The following is a 17889-nucleotide window of genomic DNA, read 5'->3' as shown; positions in this document are numbered from 1 at the left end:
AGGTCTCAGAACAGTTATAGGAGAGATATAGGATGCACCCTTGCTCCCCATTTAGTGCATGACTTAACCTCCAGTGTGCTGTCTGTCTGCACTGGTCTCAGAACAGTTATAGGAGAGATATAGGATGCACCCTTGCTCCCCATTTAGTGCATGACTTAACCTCCAGTGTGCTGTCTGTCTGCACTGGTCTCAGAACAGTTATAGGAGAGATATAGGATGCACCCTTGCTCCCCATTTAGTGCATGACTTAACCTCCAGTGTGCTGTCTGTCTGCACTGGTCTCAGAACAGTTATAGGAGAGATATAGGATGCACCCTTGCTCCCCATTTAGTGCATGACTTAACCTCCAGTGTGCTGTCTGTCTGCACTGGTCTCAGAACAGATATAGGAGAGCTATAGGATGCTCCCTTGCTCCCCATTTAGTGCATGACTTAACCTCCAGTGTGCTGTCTGTCTGCACTTGTCTCAGAACAGTTATAGGAGAGATATAGGATGCACCCTTGCTCCCCATTTAGTGCATGACTTAACCTCCAGTGTGTTGTCTGTCTGCACTGGTCTCAGAACAGTTATAGGAGAGCTATAGGATGCTCCCTTGCTCCCCATTTAGTGCATGACTTAACCTCCAGTGTGCTGTCTGTCTGCACTGGTCTCAGAACAGATATAGGAGAGCTATAGGATGCTCCCTTGCTCCCCATTTAGTGCATGACTTAACCTCCAGTGTGCTGTCTGTCTGCACTGGTCTCAGAACAGATATAGGAGAGCTATAGGATGCACCCTTGCTCCCCATTTAGTGCATGACTTAACCTCCAGTGTGCTGTCTGTCTGCACTGGTCTCAGAACAGTTATAGGAGAGATATAGGATGCACCCTTGCTCCCCATTTAGTGCATGACTTAACCTCCAGTGTGTTGTCTGTCTGCACTGGTCTCAGAACAGTTATAGGAGAGATATAGGATGCACCCTTGCTCCCCATTTAGTGCATGACTTAACCTCCAGTGTGTTGTCTGTCTGCAGTGGTCTCAGAACAGTTATAGGAGAGATATAGGATGCACCCTTGCTCCCCATTTAGTGCATGACTTAACCTCCAGTGTGCTGTCTGTCTGCACTGGTCTCAGAACAGTTCAAAAATGCATCTTATTTTCATCATAACTCCCTCTGAGAGTCAATTTTACTGGGATTTTAATGAAAAACGAGCGCTCGTGTCAGTGGTCGTGGTGTTTAACAGCGAGCTGCTTCGTGATAAATCGCTCAGATGTTTAAAATGGCACTTTATTTACTAAAACAAACAGATTTAAACTTGTTTTTCTTTTTGTTATATGAAGTTCTCATTAAAACTGTTTTACCAGGCCTTCATCATTTAATTTTGTTAATTTTTAAATGACTTAGACTTTCAATATTAAACCATGAAAATCAATTATAAAATACAAATTATTATGTTTAAAACTATGATCATCTAAACAAAGAGTGAAATAAACATATTTAATCTGTGTAAACAATTATCAAAGATTTGTACTGTCCTGCAGTCGTGTCGTCATTTCCAGCACAACAAACAATTTTGCCACAAATCCGTTTTTTCAAATGTTAGATGTTAATAAAGTGGATAAAAGTGTCAGTGAAGAGCACGCTTGAGGTGAAATATGACCAGTGAGCACTAGAGTTTTTAATAAAGCTGTCATTTTACCAAATTACACAAAGTGTGAAAATATGATTGAATTGTGTGTATTTAGGATAAGTCAAATGTTAGTTATGAAATTAAGTTGATCGGTTTTTTTAAAGTGTTAAAAATGTCATTTCCATCAGCATCATTTCCAGCACAGAATTCTATTAAACACAAAACAGAATTTGACACGAGCTGGAAATGAATGACATAAATCTCCTGTGATGCACAATTTAAATCAACTAACGAGTGTGAAACATGATTTAACTTCACTTTCTAGAAGTCCACAGTGCTGAAAGTACCCAAAGTTTAAAAACACCCAGAAACACTATGCTTTGCTCATCATTAGACAGCTGTCACACAGCAAATCTGCAACCCAAAATGTCTGAACTTCATCAGAGGCTAACATGAATTGAAAATACAATTAATCAGCTGCTGCATGTCACACAACATCATCCAAGACTTCAGATTTTGCCCTTTGATGAAATCACGAAAATACATTTCAGACTCATTTAAAACATTCATACTACAACCAGTATTCAGGCACACAAAGCTTGCATACGTACTTGAGCTGCTGTTCCTGGTGTTCTTGAGCTGCTGCACCATGGGATTGAGCAGTCGGCTTCCTTTCAGCATGTGTTTGGAGGCCCTTCTCCGTCGGCCTGTAGGAGGCATGGCATGTACAAAACCCACACTGGGCAGCACAGGACAACCCAAGCGAGAATACAACTGCTCGATCTCTCCTCTCTGAACAACCTGAAGCTCCGAGATCTCCTTCATATGCCTGCAGAGGGACAAGAGTCTGAGACTTTCAGAGCGATCGGTGTTGGGGAAGCTTAAAGTTATTTTCTCTTATTGTCTCAAATCATGAGCACTCACATGAGATGAAAACTCCAGTTATATCAGTAACATTATAAAACTTTTATAATGTGTATTTTACACAGAGCGCCTCACATGTTGAGATCACATGCCCAGATAAATACTACTCAGTCTTGATAATCCCAATGTTATTGGCCGCTTTAATTCATGGAATAAATGAATCATGGCGAAGTGTGAACAGTGCGTTTCTACAATGACATCTGCAACAAAAAAAAAATAATGCTTTTGTATGATGCAGCATCTATGCCACCAGGTGTCACCACAATAAAATCAAAAACAATTACTGAGTGCGTCTTTAAACCACAGTCAAGCTGCAACTCTGAAAAAGTAGTCAGCTACACAAGTTACTTACTACACTAATACACTAATGAAGCTAATACACAGGGGAATATCTCACAGATGATTTCATTTAATCAGAGCCGTATCTGTAAGAATGTCTGAATGAATGAACAATTACGAGTGACAGCATTAAACTTAAACATTTACACTAAAAACAACAATTCAACCAGAAAACAACCGGATTCATCTAACAGAGTCAAAAAGGCAGCAATGAGCAGCAGAAAGTAAATATTTTAAATGCCACACAGGGTCTTCTGTGCAAGGACTCAAATTAGTGAATGAGTTCACAAACCATCTGAACGAGCTGATTCACTTGAATCAATTAGAGTTTCCAACACTACACATTAATTAGAAACACAATTAATTTCTAAATCAAAAACTGTGCAGCTCGAGCCAGAACTCTTTTTGGAAAGGGAACCTATAAAAGTCATAAAGGAGACAAAATTCTTAGGACTTACTTTCGGTAATAAACTATCCTTCATCCCTCATATCAAAATGCTGCGGAATAGATGCTTCAAAGCAACAGATATTATCAAAGTGTTGGCAAGGATCAAATGGGGTGCAGATTGTGAAGTACTCTTGAGACTATATAAGACACTTGTTCGATCAAAAATGGACTATGGGAGCGCAGTTTATGGATCTGCCAGGAAGTCATATATTCAAATGTTGGACACAGTACATCATACAGGATTGAGACAGCATTTAGGACCTCTCCAATCCAACGCTTGTATACGGAAGCAAGAGAACCTTCACTATATAACAGAAGGCTAAAATTGTCCCTTAACTATGCAGTTAAACTAAAAGCTAATGAAAGTAACCCAGCATATCCTTCAGTCTTTCATCCTCAGCATTCACACCTGTATGAAGCCAGACCCAGGTACATCAGTCCTTTTGGAATTCGCATAAAACCACACTTGGAGAACATGGACATTTATCTGGATATCCTAACATCAACACATCTGTGCCCTATACCGCCCTGAAATATTAAAAATCCAACTATCGTTATGAACCTGGCTCAGTATAATAAAAAGATAATTCATCCAAACATCTACCAGGAGAAATTCCTGGACATAAGATGTAGCTTACCATTTCATGTACCAGTGTACACAGACGGCTCAGAGTCAGACAATCATGCATCTGCAGCAGAAGTGATTGGTCAAATATTTTGGCAGGTGTATTCCTGGACAAAGGAAAATGTGCCATTTTCACAGCAGAAGCTTGTGCATTATTACTAGCTTTAGAACAAATAGAAAAGGAACAGCAACATCACTTTCTAATTTGTACAGACTCTAAATCCTGCCTGCAAGCACTCAAGCTCTGAAAACAGAACACCCTGCAATTATTAGCAGAATAGGACAAGTGGACTCTATTTTAATATTGTCTTTTGATGGATACAGGTCATATGGGATTGGCTGGCAATGAACAGGCAGATAAAGCGGCTAAGGAAGCACTTCAGTTGGACATGACAATATGTAATATACCAGCATCTGATGTTAAACCCATATTGAATATGTACATTCATACTTATTGAAAGGGGAAGAGGAACCGGTTTGTGATCTATGTAAGACTTTCTTGAGTAGAAAACATATTTTGATAGAATGTTCATATCTAAATGATATTAGAAAATGCTTTTATTCAGAAAATATATATTTTTTAAAAGGTCTCTCCAGGAAATCTTTTAGAATTCCTTTCACATACTAAATTGAAAACCTCTATATAATTGTTATTACTACCACTGTTATTTATATATATATATATATATATATATATATATATATATATATATATATATATATATATATATATTATTATTATTTTTATTTTTTGTATCTGTCAAACTATTGTAAAAAAAATTTAACACTGTTGTCTTTGCCATGAATATAGCCATTGCTGCTGATATTGTTAGGGTTACCTTGTCTGGTTTTACCGTTGCCCCTTTGGTTTCCATTTTTGTCCCTTTTGTTTTCCGTAGTTTTCACTTTTGTCCCTTGTTTAGCTCCACTGTCTCACTAGTCTATTGTTTAAAAGAACTACACTTCCCAGTATCCACCTGTCATCATCACTGCCATTTTGTTCATTGTGCTCACCTGTGTATCATTTTTAATCATCCTGTCCTTGTGTATTTATATCCTGGTTTTTGGTTCAGTCCTTGTCTTTCGTTGAATGTTTGTGAATGTAGTTAGCCTGGTCTGTGTTCCCTGCCCGAGTTCTCTTTTCATGTTTATTTCCCCCCTGAGGGTTTTCCTTTGTGTTTTGTTAATAATAAAGAAAGCTACATTTGGATCCTCAACCTTTGTCTGCCTTCATTGTCTGCAATTCATGACAGAACGATAGATCACAAATGGATCTAGCAGCTTACCTCATGGAACTGACCCAGGCGGAGTTGACCATCTGCGAGTTCTCCCACTTCTTTTCCGCTGTTGCCCCCCACACCGGCTTCGACGACGCATCCCTAAAGACCATCTACCAGCTCGGGCTACCAACATACCAGCTGAGGGAATTGCCGAACTCCGGAGACCTCACATGGAGACAATATGTGAGTTTAGTCTTGGGAGAACTCGCCGCCGGGGAACCACCTCTCTCGATCCCGGTTTCCGCCTCTGGGCTTTCCGTGCCTGCCACGGCCAACGAGCCAGTGTTGCCAGCTTCGTCCGCCCGGCGGAGGAGGAGAAGAGGAAAGGCTTCTGCTCCCCAGTCTCTGCCTGCCACGGCCAGCGAGCCAGAGCCCACGCCTGCCACGGCCAGCGAGCCAGAGCCCACGCCTGCCACAGCCAGCGAGCCAGAGCCCTCGCCTGCCACGGCCAGCGAGCCAGAGCCCACGCCTGCCACGGCCAGCGAGCCAGAGCCCACGCTTGCCACGGCCAGCGAGCCAGTAGCCTCCGACGTCAGTGAGCCAGCGCCTGTAGCCTCCGACGTCAGTGAGCCAGCGCCTGTCGTCTCCGACGTCAGTGAGCCAGCGCCTGTAGCCTCCGACGTCAGTGAGCCAGCGCCTGTAGCCTCCGACGTCAGTGAGCCAGCGCCTGTAGCCTCCGACGTCAGTGAGCCAACGCCTGTAGCCTCGACCGCTCCTGAGCCAGCGCCTGTAGCCTCGACCGTCCCTGAGTCAGCGCCTGTGGTCTTGTCCGTCCCAGTGCCAGTAGCCATGACCGTCCAAGAGCCAGCACCAGTAGCCATGACCGTCCAAAAGCCAGCGCCAGCGGTCGTGCCCGTCCAAGAGTCAGCTCCTTCCGAGCCTCCCAAGCTTTCCAGAGCTCCGCCTTCCGAGCTTACCAGAGCTCCACCTCCCGAGCTTCCTAGAGCTCCACCTTCCGAGCTTACCAGAGCTCCGCCTCCCGAGCTTCCTAGAGCTCCGCCTCCCGAGCTTTCCAGAGCTCCGCCTTCCGAGCTTTCCAGAGCTCCGCCTTCCGAGCTTCCTAGAGCTCCGCCTTCTGAGCCTCCCGAGCTTTCCAGAGCTCCGCCTTCTGAGCTTTCCAGAGCTCCGCCTCTCAAGCCTCTCGAGTCTTCCAGTGCTCTGCCTCTCAAGCCTCTTAAGCCTTTCAGGGCTCCGCCTCTCGAGCCTTCCAGGGCTCCGCCTCTCGTGCTTTCTGAGCCTCCCAGGGCTCTGCCTCTCAAGCTTCTCGAGCCTTTCAGAACTCCGCCTCTCGAGCCTCCCAGGGCTCTGCCCCTCAAGTCACTCGAGTCTTCTAGGGCTCCGCCTCTCAAGCCTCTCGAGCCTTCCAGGGCTCCGCCTCTCAAGCCTCTCGAGCCTTCCAGGGCTCCGCCTCCCGAGCCTCCTACAGCTCTGCCTCCTGAGCCTCCCTCAGCTCCGCCTCCAGAACCTCCCGAGCCTCCTACGGCTCCACCTCCTGAGCCTCCAGAACGTCCCACGGCTCCGCCTCCCGAGTCTCCTACGGCTCCGCCTCTCGAGCCTTCCAGGGCTCCGCCTCTCGAGCCTTCCAGGGCTCCGCCTCCCGAGCCTCCAACGGCTCTGCCTCCTGAGCCTCCCTCAGCTCTGCCTCCAGAACCTCCCGAGCCTCCTACGGCCCCGCCTCCCGAGCCTCCTACGGCTCCGCCTCCAGAGCCTCCTACGGCTCCACCTCCTGAGCCTCCAGAACGTCCCACGGCTCCGCCTCCCGAGTCTCCTACGGCTCCGCCTCCCGAGCCTCCTACGGCTCTGCCTCCAGAACCTCCCAAACCTCCTACGGCTCCGCCTCCCGAGCCTCCTACTGCTCTGCCCCCAGAGCCTCCTGAGCCTCCTACGGCTCCGCCTCCCGAGCCTCCTACGGCTCTGCCCCCAAAGCCTCCTGAGCCTTCCTCGGCTCCGCCTCCTGAGCCTTCCTCGGTTCCATCCTCAGAGCCTTCCAGGCCTCCTGACCCGGCCCCTGTCCTGTGGCCTCCTCCCAGGGCCCCTGACCCGGCCCCTGTCCTGTGGCCTCCTCCCAGGGCCCCTGACCCGGCCCCTGTCCTGTGGCCTCCTCCCAGGGCCCCTGACCCTGTTCGTGTCCAGTGGCCTCCTCCCAGGCCACCTGACCCGGCCCCTATCCTGTGGCCTCCTCCTAGGCCCCCTGACCCAGTTCCCGTCCTGTGGCCTCCTCCCAGGCCTCCTGACCCGGCCCCTGTCCTGTGGCCTCCTCCCGGGCCCCCTGACCCAGTCCCTGTCCTGTGGCCTCCTCCCAAGCCTCCTGACCCGGCCCCTGTCCTGTGGCCTCTTCCCAGGCCCCCTGACCCTGTTCCTGTCCTGTGGCCTCTTCCCAGGCCCCCTGACCCTGTTCCTGTCCAGTGGCCTCCTCCCCGGTCCCCTGAACCTATCCTTGCCCTGTGGCCAGCTCCCAGGCCTCCTGAACCTATCCTTGCCCGGTGGCCAGCTCCCAGACCACCTGAACCTGTCCTTGCCCTTTGTGCCCCTTGGACTTCCTGCCTGTCCTCTGTGCCCCCTAGGACTTCCTGCCTGCCCTCTGTGCCCCCTAGGACTTCCTGCCTGCCCTCTGTGCCCCCTAGGACTTCCTGCCTGCCCTCTGTGGCCCCTTGGACTTCCTGCCTGCCCTCTGTGGCCCCTTGGACTTCCTGCCTGCCCTCTGTGCCCCCTCGGACTTCCTGCCTGCCCTCTGTACCCCCGGTGCCATCATTTTGTTTTCTGTGGGTTCCTTTTTGTCTTTTGGTGTTTTTTCTTTTAGGATCATCTGGGATCCGATCCTTAGAAGGGGGGCTATGTTAGGGTTACCTTGTCTGGTTTTACCGTTGCCCGTTTGGTTTCCATTTTTGTCCCTTTTGTTTCCGTGGTTTTCACTTTTGTCCCTTGTTTAGCTCCACTGTCTCACTAGTCTATTGTTTAAAAGAACTACACTTCCCAGTATCCACCTGTCATCATCACTGCCATTTTGTTCATTGTGCTCACCTGTGTATCATTTGTAATCATCCTGTCCTTGTGTATTTATATCCTGGTTTTTGGTTCAGTCCTTGTCTTTCGTTGAATGTTTGTGAGTGTAGTTAGCCTGGTCTGTGTTCCCTGCCCGAGTTCTCTTTTCATGTTTATTTCCTCCCTGAGGGTTTTCCTTTGTTTTGTTAATAATAAAGAAAGCTGCATTTGGATCCTCAACCTTCGTCTGCCTTCATTGTCTGCAATTCGTGACAGATATGGCATCAAAATATAAATAAATAAAATTAAGTATATTAACTCCGGAAATGCTCAGTGGAAATGATAATTCTGTGGATAATTAAATATTTAGTTATAGCATGTAGGTTATGATAACTTTGGTGCTGTTTATGGTCTGATGAGGGCGCTATTCGCACAGAAATGCTACCCAGCTTGTATTGGAGTTTAAAGATACTAAAGTATAACAAATAAATACAATAGTGTACATTTGATAAAATGTGTTTACTTTTATATTAACATATATATCATTTGCCATATGATCTCCTCACGCTCCTCTGTGTGCATGCGCAGATATGCTGTCTGCTCGTGCTCCAGTTGTCAATCACGTGAACGGCAGAGCAAAAGGCATTTACACTTAACATGGATGTTTACATGGATTTACACTGTTAATCATAAGTAGCTTCCAGTGCAAGGGTGTGGGGTAAATGTGTAAATACTGCTTATGATGTGCAGGACAAACTGCACTGATATATTGCTGCACTGATTTAAAAATATACACTTAAATACAGATGTCATAAGAGCCCATATTTACAGAATCACCCTGAAAATGACCATCTCATTACACAGAAAAGCCCACTTTATCATTAGAGCCAAAACTTATCTCAATGTGCTGCCTTAAGTTTTATCTTGAAATATCAACTTGTCTTGATATTAAATGAAGGCATTGCATGATGAAACTGTAAGGCTGACATCAAGAGGTTGTAAAAGTCAAAGAACTCTGCGAGAACCAACGTCATAAAACTCTCACACAGATGAACATCTCCACCCAAGATAACACTCCTTACTTGCTAAGGACCATACAACGCAAATCCCATTTTGACCTCTATCTCACCTAAGGGCAATTTAGAATGACATCCTTTTCTGTAATAAGAGGTTTTCTGTTCATACATGTTTGATATCATTCAAGAGGTCGCAGTGCGACTGGTAAGGTTGTCTCATTCCCTTTTCAGAAAAACCAAATCTCCATTAAGATATGAGAACTTAACAAAATCCTGCACTCTGTTTGAGACATGTCCCTCCCAAATCTCCCACAGGGACCACATGCTGTATGCAGATTAGGTATATTCTTTGTAAACATCAAAGGACCTAATCAGTCACAAGTTTCAAAGGTCTTTGCCAAATGCTGTATAATTCTGTAGGTCTGTCCCATCCCTGCCTGTATGTTAATGAGGTATGTCCCCAGGACTTCCAAACCTAACCACTCCCCAAATTCCCTTGTTCATGGTTTGGGTATTTAAGGAAAGGCAACACATTACTCAGGGCTCTCTGTAATCAGACGATCCCAAACAGTTTACTGTTTGTAGTTTATTTCAGGTGATTGCAATTCGAATTTCTTATGTTTTGATAAAATGTCTAACTTTGACTTATCAATGTCTAATTGGAATTGATGAATTGATTGTTACCTGGTCAATAAATTGTCAACATTTGATTTTATTCTGACTGACTCTGACATTGTGTTTCCCAAACAGATTAAACGTTTCGTATGTTACCGCAAGTCTGCGTCAGATTAGTGACGACTAATAATTGGCATCGATTCAAGTGTACTTGGTTTGCAAAGACAAAAAGGGAATTTCCATTTAGAACAGCAAACGCTGCTTGACCAATCTAAATCTGGGTGTCTTACCTCTGTTTTAATTTGATGTTTCTCCAGATAAGTGTACGTGGGAAACCACATATGGCCAATCCAAAGCTATTATAAGAGAAGTTATGTTGGTCAACTTACATCTGTAATAGTGGCCGTGACCTCTACTGAAGAAAACGTTAAGTTACATTCAAGTGTGTGCAATTCCATGGGGCTATACTGAAGTATATTTGATTGTGTATACGTGAACGTGACCGATCTCAGGTATATAGCAATTACCTCTGTTTGATGATCCAATACTGACCGCTTGTGATCGTGAGACCCGCGGTGTAGAGAAAAACACGCGAGGACCTCAAAGCGACATAGTTTCTTAATCTAAACGGGTAAAGTACAATTAAAGGAGTTAAAAGAATAATCAAACATTCGCTCACTTTTAATGATGCTCAGATATCATTAAAAACCTTTTTCATTTATGGAGTCAGATATAAACGAGGTAATACATAAGAGAATATGTATTTCATTTAATCTTGTTGTGTTGCGTAACAAGAAAGACAGTAACGCGCAGAGACCTTCACCCGTATTATTGGAGATCGTCATTGGACCGATAAACGGGCTTACAAAACTATTCTTTTTTCACTGTACGGAGCGAAGAAAGTGTTTCACTTTGAAGAGCATGATGCTGCAGCGGTTATGACTCGACTTGAGTGACAATCTGTGACAGCACATGTAGCTGTGAACCTCCGCTGTCGTAAAAGTCCCATTCAATAATCTCTCAATAAATGACACATTAATTCAAATTAAACCCAGTAATGTAAAGCCACACATTGTAAAGAAGTAAAAGTACAAACAATTCATTCGAAATTTACTTGAGTGAGAGTAAAAATTACCCACTTTTAAACCTACTCTAAACGTACATTTCCCCCCCAAAAGTTACTCAAGTAAATGTAACAGAGTAAATGTAGCATGTTACTACCCACCTCTGCTTTTTGTGCATGGTTTTTGCCACCACTTCTGTGTTTGACGTAAGCGGTGAAGTTGCCAAAGAATTGGTCTTTCCGTTACAACCCTGGTCATGACTGTTTGATAGTTTATGATGCGTGAACAGTTTAATATATTCAGATAAAATGTGTTAGATGTGTGTTATACTGTATGTCAATATTGAAATTGAGTTTTATAAATGTTGTGATCTTGTGGAGTTGGTTCATTGCCTTCGGATTGCATTTCAAATATGGCTGTATTGGAAGGACTGCACAATGTTATCCAATCAGAACGGTGGGCGTTTACATTGAACTCTTAAAGGGCCAGAGAGTTTAAAACTGAGTGCTTAAGACAGAGGGCCGGAGACAAAGTGGAAAATTATTATATATTACTAAATTATGACTGTTATGATGCAAAATAAAATGATAAATTATAAATGGACAGCACCGATGCTCCCTATACGCAGACTAAGCAGCCCTAGGAGGGCACCAGAAACGACCCGAAAGCAGTTGCGGAACACAGATGATTGTTCGCACTCATTTCACCTGCAACTCGAAAGATAGTCCCCAATCAAAGAAAGAATAATTTGTTTTTTCATGAAGGGCCTTTCCACAAGACTGATAGCAAAGTCAATCAGTAATGCTATGCTCCCTTCAGAGTGTCCAGAGCTGAGTGAATAGGGCATAGGGAGGATCACTGTCGATTAGAACTCACCCTTGCTCTATATAAATCGCACACTGCTGAATATAAAAATGAACAATAATTTTGGTGGAGTAACTTACATTCATTTGTTGATTTCCTCAATAAAAAAAATTGCTTCTAGAAGTGAATTAAATAAATATGGTATTGATTTGAAAAAGATTGGACTCATAATTGAAAAGAACATGATTATTGGAATTTTTTTGTTGTTTATAGGCCACGTAATGTAAATAAATATGTCATGTACATATGTAAATTCACATTTAATTCAATAACTTTACATACACTGTTGCCAAAAGTTTGGAATAATGTACAGATTTTGCTCTTATGGAAATATATTGCTACTTTTATTCACCAAAGTGGCATTCAACGGATCACAATGTATAGTCAGGACATTAATAACACTCTTTTCCAATTATCTGTTGTCCAGTGTTTGTGTATCTTTGCCCACTCCAACCTTTTCTTTTTCTGTTTCAAAAGTGTCTTTTTATTTGCAATTCTTCCCATAAGGCCTGCACCCCTGAGTCTTCTCTTTGCTGTTGTACATGAAACTGGTGTTGAGCGGGTAGAATTCAATGAAGCTGTCAGCTGAGGACATGTGAGGTGTCTATTTCTCAAACTAGAGACTCTACAAACTTGTTGTTTTAAAATAGATTTTTAAAAGATCTCACACTTTTCAACTCTTGGACAACCTTATTTGTCAATCACTCAAACACACATCTACCTCCTTTCATTGGACATCTGTTTAACATCCATTTTGGGTGATTTGTCACAGGTGGTCAACAGTTTTTTGCACTACATCATCATGCAGTAACATGATGAATGTTTATACCAGGTGTACACAGGGCCATTGAAACACAATTGATTGAATGAATGTGCATGTCTCTTTACTCACTTCTCTCTGAGTTTCTGCAGCTCTTGTTTCATATCTGCATCCTCAAACTCAGAGTCGTTATCGCTGCTCATGTAAGCAGAGTGGGTGCCAACTGATGAGGCGTGCCCATTTGCCAGAGGACAGCTGGCCAAATCAGAGCTCTGCATGTGACCCGAGCGCTATAGGAAAGCCACCGCCCACTTCATGAAATCACTGCCGCTGCAATCTGATGACAGTTTGAGGGGTGGAAGCACGCTCTGATCCTCCTCTCCCTTGTCAGAGGAGAGGCACAGCCCCTGTGCCACGTTCCCATCAGCTGACACTGAACTCTGGATGCAAGCAATAGTTGGCCTGGCCTCTGGAAATGAAGCAGACGTGTCCTACAAACAAAAGAATCACCCATATGCACGTCAGATCAAATGAGGGTATATGCTTCCAATCTTACGACGAACATACATTTTTGATTTGTCTTTGAGAGTCTGTGATTCAGGCTCTGTTTGCTCTGTGTCCCTGTTAAAAGTGTTCGTTCGTTCCACTAGACGGCAGCAAGTACCAGGAAATAGAAATGTTCCTCTATCACTTTCCATCACAATATACAGATGTGAAAAGCAGGATGATGCTCTAATGCAGCTGAACACTCGCCATGTGCTCGTTCATAGACATTCAGTCTATTTTATGATCACACACTGTTTCCTCAAAGATCTTGGCCTCTGAGTGGACTACAAGCTTAAGCTAGGTGTCATTGGAAAGCTGAGATCCTCACTAGAAAACTTCATCTTTGATAGGCGAGAACTTATTTTGCCAATGATTTGTTTATCATGAGTTTTCTGCTGGACTGCATATTTTGTTCTGGACATCTGAGACATAACATTGGATTGTTCACCCAAGCAAGATCATAGACAAGTAGAAAATGCAAAAGTGATACATTTCTGAGAAAGTTTCAGATTTTAATCTTTTAAATGGTACCACGTATGAATATTCATGTATATTATGATGCAATATTATTATACTATTATTATATATAATTATTATTACACTGTATATTATTTAATGATTAAATAGAGATAAAAAAAAACATACATATATTAGTATTTATCTAAATAGCTAAAATAATTTGGGGAGGGAAAAAAACTTAAAGTATAAAATAAAATGAAAGTATTTAGACTTTAGACTTTATTGTGTAAGTCTAAATAGTCTTTATTGACAGGAGTTTTAATTGCCTGAGACTCTTTGGATTAGAGAACTAGTATACTGCTTATTGCATACTTCACAGAACATACTGCATACGGTCTGCCATACTATAACAATTAGTATGCGAAATTGAACGCAGAATGAAATGATAAACATTTCAATCAGTCCGATGCTAAATTGTTGTACCATGAGCTCACAACACTACGCATTTAATTCAGAGAGTGACATAATTTTGTATAAAAATAAAGAGATGTGGGCTATTTGCAGAACATACTGGTAACATATATCGAAAATTACCAACTACTGTATAATATGCATCAATAAAAATTTCAGTAATATGCTACATTGTTGATGATCTCAATACACTACATATCTGAGCCGCAAGTGGTGTTGTTGCTGATTTGTAGGATCTTGCTATGTACGTCGATCGATCACTGCCATGGAGGCGAAGTTCACTTAGGTGGTTACAAGACTCTAGGGACTTCCTGTTTCTGACGGCACAGTACGCACGCACGCTGCACGAGAGTTTGTTTGTGGCCTGCTTAGCACTGCTTATTGTCATACGTTCAACATTATAGTCATCGTTCATAGTTATATCCTTTGTCATTTTACCGCGTCATTCATAGTTATATCCTTTGTCATTTTACCGCATTTCAGATTCTTCCGCTTTTTCTCCTGTTTCATCTGCGTGTATTTTACCGGTTGCTGCTGACACCTAGCTAGAGTCTGTGTTTGTAGCCTTTAATCCTTAAACATCTGCCATTTTTAAGCAGGCATCGGGTCTTCCCGTATTATTCTCTTATCGGGATTCAACTGCGCACATATTCCACCTGTATCCGCATTCCATTTTTATCGTGGTTAAACTGCGTGCATTTTTTCAGCGCGCACCCGTTTTTTCTCCTCCGCGGTACACAGATTATTGCATCGATCTCAAAGCACCGCTTATCAAGAACAACCACCACCAACAACAAACAATTTTGTGAGGGATTCAAATCAATCTCAAAACCCTCACCGCTCAGGAACAACGAACAATTTGCGGTAAGTCATGGCATCGGCTCATGTTATTTGTTCATGCATTGCATGTCACATGTTTAAAATAGCCTCCTCCGTCAGCAGTGAGGGATTCACTTGTGATAAATGTAAGGAATTAGTCAGGCTGACGGAGAAGGTTAATGAGTTAGAGACTCGCATCCGAACGCTAGTAGAGGTCAGTGAGAAAGAGAAGCCGTTAGATACTGTTTCGGATGCGGGCAGTACAGACAGCAACACACACACTTTGGTTCCGGTTATACAGCCCCTGCAGCAGGGCATTTGGGTGATGTCTCGGCGGCATACTCGTTCAGCAAAGAGACACCACTCTCCCGCTCCTGTTAGGGTTTCCAATAAATTCTCCCCACTCAGTGATACACCCACTGAGAATCATATTGAAAGAGCCCTTACAATAGAATCGGTGATTCTATTGTAAGGAACGTGGAAATAGAGACTCCAGCCACTATTGTTAATTGCATTTCGGGGGCCAGAGCATCTGACATCAAATCAAATTTACAAGTGCTGGCTAATGCTAAACGTAGATTTTCTAAAATTGTTATCCATGTCGGCACTAATGATGTCCGGCTTCGCCAGTCGGAGATCACTAAAGATAATGTTAAAGAGGTGTGCAAATTTGCAAAAACGATGTCAGCCACTGTAATATCCTCTGGTCCCCTCCCTGCTCGTCGTGGTGACGAGGTTTATAGTAGATTAGTGTCACTGAATGGCTGGATGTCTGAGTGGTGTCTGCAGAATAAAATAGGATTTATAGACAATTGGAAATGTTTTTGGGGTAGACCTGACCTGCTAAAGAGAGACAGACTCCATCCCTCCAGGGAAGGTGCCGCTCTCCTCTCTAGTAATTTGGCTCATAGACTTAATAATGATATTAATTGACTAAATGGGGCCCAGGTCAGGAAGCAGACAAACTGGTTAATCCGAACGTCTGCTAGCTGCCTTGAGACGTCACACAGGTCACATAAACTACAACACATAGAGACTGTATCACCTAGATATCGCATAGAGACTGTGTCTGTTCCATGAACTACGAAACACAATACCCTCACTAAATCATTTAGAAAAAAATTGATTAAGGTCAAACGTGAACAAAACAAACAAATTAAAAATGTACATCATATAAAAATAGGGCTACTAAACATTAGATCTCTTTCTACCAAAGCACTAATTGTCAATGAAATGATTACAGATCATAGATTGGATGCGCTCTGTTTGACTGAAACCTGGCTTAAACCGGATGAATATATTAGTTTAAATGAATCTACTCCCCCAGGATATTGTTATAAACATGAGCCTCGTCTGAAGGGTCGAGGAGGAGGTGTTGCTACAATTTACAGTGAAGATTTTGGTGTTACTCAGAGGACAGGATATAAATGTAAGTCTTTTGAACTAATAATGCTTAATGTGACACCGTCAAATACAAATATAAATAAAAATTCTCTGTCGTCCTTTACCCTTGTAACAGTGTATAGATCACCCGGGCCTTATTCAGATTTCCTTAGTGAATTTGCTAATTTTTTATCAGCTCTTGTAGTTACTGTAGATAGAGCCTTAATTGTTGGTGACTTCAACATTCACATAGATAATGAAAATGATACTTTGGGATTAGCATTTATCGATATTCTCAACTCTCTTGGAGTCAGACAAAATGTAACAGGACCAACTCATCACCATAATCATACGCTAGATTTAATTCTTTCATATGGAGTTGATGTTGATAATATAGAAATTCTGCAGCAGAGCGATGACATCTCGGATCATTACCTCGTCTCTTGCATGCTGCAATCAGCTAATGTTACTCAATCTACACCACGCTATCGTTCAGGTAGAACTATTCTTTCGACCACTAAAGATAGCTTCACTAATACTCTTCCAGATCTATCTCATATACTCAATAAACCCCAAAGCCCAGAAGAACTTGATGAAATAACAAAAAATATAAATGCAGTCTTCTCTAGCACCCTTGATGTTGTCGCCCCACTTCGATTAAAGAAAATTAAAGAAATAAGCCCTGCACCATGGTACAATGATCACACTCATGCTCTCAAGAGAGCAGCTCGGAAAATGGAGCGCATGTGGAAAAATACAAAATTAGAAGTATTTCAGGGTGCATGGAAGGATAGTGTCTGTAGCTACAAACATGCACTCAAAGCTGCCAGGTCAGCATATTTTAGTAAACTCATAGAAAATAACCACAACCATCCTAGATGTTTATTCAGTACTATGGCTAAATTGGTTAGGAATAAAGCCTCAACCGAACCAGATATTACGTCACAGCTCAAGAGTAATGACTTCATGAATTTCTTTACAGATAAAATTGAAATAATCAGAAATAAAATTGGAATTATGCAATCATCTGTCATAGCACCTCAGAAAACAGTGTCGAATAATTTCCCTAATGTGCAACTTCAATCCTTTGCTATCATAGGTCATGAAGAGCTAACAAAACTTATCGAAACATCAAAAGCCACAACTTGTTTGTTAGATCCTATACCAACTAAGCTCTTAAAAGAGGTATCTCCTGTAATATCAGAATCTCTTCTTAATATCATTAACTCCTTGCTATGCTTAGGACATGTCCCAAGAAACTTTAAAATGGCAATTATCAAACCGCTAATTAAGAAGCCACAACTTAATCCTGGAGAACTTGCAAATTATAGACCGATTTCAAATCTCCCGTTTATGTCAAAAATGCTAGAAAAGGTAGTATCCTCCCAAATATGTTCATTTCTACAGAGAAATAGTATATATGAAGAATTTCAATCAGGATTTAGGCCTCATCACAGTACAGAGACTGCACTTATCAGAGTTGCAAATTATTTGCTCTTATCATCTGATCGTGGCTGCATTTCTCTTCTAGTGCTTTTAGATCTTAGTGCTACATTCGACACGATAGATCACGACATTCTCTTGAATAGGCTAGAGAATTATGTTGGAATTTGTGGAGTGGCATTAGCATGGTTTAGGTCATATTTAGCAGACCGCTACCACTTTGTCTATGTAAATGAGGAAT

Source organism: Xyrauchen texanus, chromosome 37 (genome assembly GCF_025860055.1).
Source record: "Xyrauchen texanus isolate HMW12.3.18 chromosome 37, RBS_HiC_50CHRs, whole genome shotgun sequence".
Classification (NCBI taxonomy): Eukaryota; Metazoa; Chordata; class Actinopteri; order Cypriniformes; family Catostomidae; genus Xyrauchen; species Xyrauchen texanus.
The sequence above is the reverse complement of the archived record's forward strand: the minus strand, read 5'-3'. Positions refer to the sequence as shown.